The sequence below is a fragment of the Scyliorhinus canicula genome, chromosome 12 (genome assembly GCF_902713615.1).
Source record: "Scyliorhinus canicula chromosome 12, sScyCan1.1, whole genome shotgun sequence".
NCBI lineage: Eukaryota > Metazoa > Chordata > Chondrichthyes > Carcharhiniformes > Scyliorhinidae > Scyliorhinus > Scyliorhinus canicula.
The window spans coordinates 156,304,248-156,308,178 of record NC_052157.1 but is presented as its reverse complement, the minus strand read 5'-3'; the positions used below and the strand labels follow the sequence as shown (position 1 = coordinate 156,308,178).

Here is a 3,931-nt window from a genome sequence, read left to right as displayed (position 1 = left end):
GTAAGAATTTACTACTTTAATTGCGTCTGGGTTGCAAGGTCTTTGTGATTTATAGTTTATAAGGACCAGGAAAGGAGGGCCCTGGTGTAATTGATATCATCTAATATTAAGCATCTTCCAAAAGTTCAATTCAAGGAGCAAGTCATGGCAGGAGAGCGCAAAGCCGTGGTGTACTCCACGTAGGAAGCCAGGAACATATTTTGTGCCCGGGGCCAGCACGTGTGCAGGAGGCATCTCCAGCTGCAGCTCCTGAAAGCCCTGAATTTGGAGCTGGAGCAGCAGCTCAGGACATTGGAACATCTTCCTGAAAGCTCAGGTTTTGGAGCTGGAGCATCTGCGAGGTGGATAGTCTAGTGGATAGCACATATAGAGGTAGTCACGCCGCATGCTAAATCTCCACAGACAGGAAGGGAAGGGTGACCATCAGCCAATATATGGCAACTGTTGAACTGTTGTTTCCCCCTCTTGTGCCCGAACCAGAGGTGAGAAAGCATTTGATAGGATGAAGTAGGGGTATCTTGAAATTTTTGAGAGGTTTGATATTGGGCAAAAGTTCACATCTTGGATTAGTTTGCTGGAAAGGGACCCCACTGGGTCTGCACGAACATGTTATGGTCGGTGTATTTCCCATTGAATAGGTACAAAGCATGGTGTCAATTATCTCTGCTTCTGTTTGCTTTGGTAATTGAACCACTGATCATAGCATCAACATCCTCCAGTAAGTGGAATAAGTCGGGAAGGGAGGAGCATAGAGTGTTTGCAGATAATATGGTTTTTATAATAATGAACCCAGTCTCCATTATGGATGAGATATTGAAGCTACTTAGGAGTTTTGGCTCCTTCTCTGGGTACAAATACTTTGCAGTTAGCCCCTGTAGGCACAGGTGCTGATCTGGGGATGTTGCCTTTTCACCTTGCCAGCTCATCCAAGCTCGATTTGGGGGTCAGCTGGAGGCGAATTCTTAAAAAAAAAATTTAAGAGCACCCAATTAATTTTTTCCAATTAAGGGGCAATTTAGCATGGCCAATCCACCTGCCCTGCGCACCTTTGGGTTGTGGGGGCGAAACCCACACAAACATGGGGAGAATGTGCAAACTCCACACAGACAGTGACCCAGAGCCGGGCTCGAACCTGGGACCTCGACGCCGTGCTAACCACTGCGCCACCATGCTGCCCTTGGAGGCAATTTTTTATTGGGGACTCTAGTTTGGGTTCTTTGGTGGCTGCATCGCCTCTGTTCTCTCCTGCAAGATTTTCTTCAATTCGGTAGTGGTGTCCATCCGGAGGTTCTGGAGGCAGTTCAGGCAGCACTTATTGAGCTCCATGTCGTTGTTCGCCCTTATCTTTAGTAATCATCTCTTTCTGCTGGAGAGCTTAGACACTACATTCAGCACATGGGGAAGGGTCGCGAGAGAAGTTTAGGGACTTGTTCGTCAAGGGAAGGTTTACCATTTTGAGGAGCTGTCAGAAAAATTGAGCGACCAATTTATTCAGATTCTTCTAGATCCGTGATTTTTTTGCGGAAGGCTGCGGTTCAGAGGATTTTATCTTTGGCCATGGGGAGTATCTTGGTTATTTATGGTCAGATCATGTCAGTGGAGTCGGCTCCAGTAGATGAGGTGAACATAAAGTGGGAGGGTGAACTGGGTCCTATTCTGGATGAGGTGTGGAGCGAGGCTCCACCTAGGGTCAACTTCATGTCCTCAGTTTAGTTTGATCCAGTTCAAGGTGGTGCACAGGACTCATCTGACCAAGGAGAGGATTATTTTCAGAGGTAGGTGACAGTGTGCGCGATATTGTTGGGGGCCGGCTAATCATTAAAAAAAAAAATTATTTTATTCCAAACTTATATAAATGATTATAAAAGAAATAATTCGGGGAGTGAACTCATCAACACACAACTATACAATTTGTACACATTTTTCTGGGGGGCCGGCTAATTATACACATACGTTCCAGTTATGTCCTAAATTGTTAAGCTTTTGAGTCTCCTTCTTTAGCACCACGTCAGCGATTCGGAATGCTGAGCTGGAACCACGTCCACTGGTGACCATTTCCAGGGTCTTAGATTCACCGGCGTGTGAAGGGGGGCGAAAGCGAAAGGGGGGCGCCAGTAGCCCAGAGGCGCTCTGACTCAAAGAAATTGACCAAGAAAAACAACAGGTCTGAGGATTGGGAGCAGTTTAGAATTCACCAAAGGAGGACCAAGGGATTGATTAAGAAGGGGAAAATAACAGTGGCCCGGATGAGCAGATTCTTTGGGGTGGAAGACAGGTGTGCAAAGTGCGGCAGGGCCAGCGAACCATGTCCATATGTTCTGGACATATCCGAAGCTTTGGGGATTTTGGCAGGAGTTTGCAGATGTTAAAACTGTGTTAAAAACAAGGGTGGCACCGAGTCCAGAGGTGCCGATTTTTGTGGTGTCGGAAGATCCGGGAATCCAGGAGGAGAAAGAGGCAGACGTTCTGGCCTTTGCTTCCCTGGTAGCCCGGAGACGTATACTATCAGCCTGGAGGGACTCAAAACCCCCAAAGTCAGAGACTTGGCTATCTGACAGGGCTAGCTTTGTGTATCTGGAAAAAATTAATTTCGCTAGGAGAGGGTTTTAATGTTCGGGTTCACCCTGAGGTGGCAACCGTTCGTCGGCTTCTTTGCGGAAAATTAATAGTCAGCAGAGGGGGGTTGGGGGGGGGGGGTTAGTTTAGCTTAGAGTAGGGGGTTAATAAAGGTGGGACCTGTAAGGGAGGGAGATGGCTTTTGCACTATGTTTATAGATTCATGTACATTGTTTTTTGTTGTTGTTGTAAAACCAAAAATACCTCAAAATGTTTATTAAAAAATAGAAGGGGAAAATAAGGTAAGAGTAAGCTTAAGGTGAACATAAAAACTGACTGTAAAAGTTTATTTAGGTATGTGAAGAGAAAAAAGATTGATGAAGGTGTAGGTCCCTTACAGGTCAGAAAGAGGGGAATTTATAATGGGGAACAAAGAAATGACTGACCAACTAAATACATACTTTGGTTCTGTCTTCACAAAAAATAGGACACAAATAGCAGACCGGAAATGTTGGGGAACACAAGGTTTAACAAGAGGGAGGAACTAAAGGAAATCAGCATTAGTAGAGAGATTGTGCTGGGGAAATGGATGGGATTGAGGCCGCTAAATCCCCAGGAATTGATCATTTGCATCCCTGAATGCTCAAGGAAGTGGCACTAGAAATAGTGGATGCACTGGTCGTCATCTTCCAATATTCTATAGAATCTGGAACCGTTCCCAAGATTGGAAGATTGGAGGATTGCCAATGTAACCCTATTATTTAATAAGGCAAGTAAAGAGAAAACAGGAAATGAAAGACTAGTCAGTCTGACATCAGTGGTGGGGAAAATTCTAGAGTCCACGATCAAAGATTTCATAGCAGAGCACTTGGAACACAATGGTAGAATCGGACAGAGTCAGCATGGATTTACAAAAGGGAAATCATGCTGGACAAAGCTACTGGAATTCTTCGAGGATGTAACTAGTGGAGCTGATAAGGGGGAGCTGATAAGGGGGAGCTAGTGGATGTGGTTTAATTGGACTTTCAGAAGGCTTTCAATAGTCCGCACAAGCACATGGGATTGGGGGTAGTGTATTGAGATGGATAGATATCTGGTTGGCAGACAGGAGAGAGTAGGAATAAACGGGTCTTTCTCCAAATGGCAGGCAGTGACTATTAGGGTACTGCAGGGATCAGTGCTAGGGCCTCAGCTATTCGCAATATATTCATGATTTTGATGAGGGAAGTAAATGTAATATCTTTGAATTTGCAGATGATGCAAAGCTGGGTGGGAGGGCGAGAGGATGCAGAGATGCTTTGGTGTGATTTGGACAAGTTGAGTGAGTGGGCAAATGCATGGCCAATACAGGATAATGTGAATAAATGGGAGGTTA

General features: G+C 45.3%; 1 protein-coding gene across 5 annotated transcripts in view; it reads right to left on the bottom strand.

Annotated features, from left to right (window-relative positions):
• prr11 (proline rich 11) overlaps positions 1-3,931 on the bottom strand; it is a 42,628-nt gene that overhangs the window by 12,273 nt on the left and 26,424 nt on the right. The window lies entirely within an intron of this gene.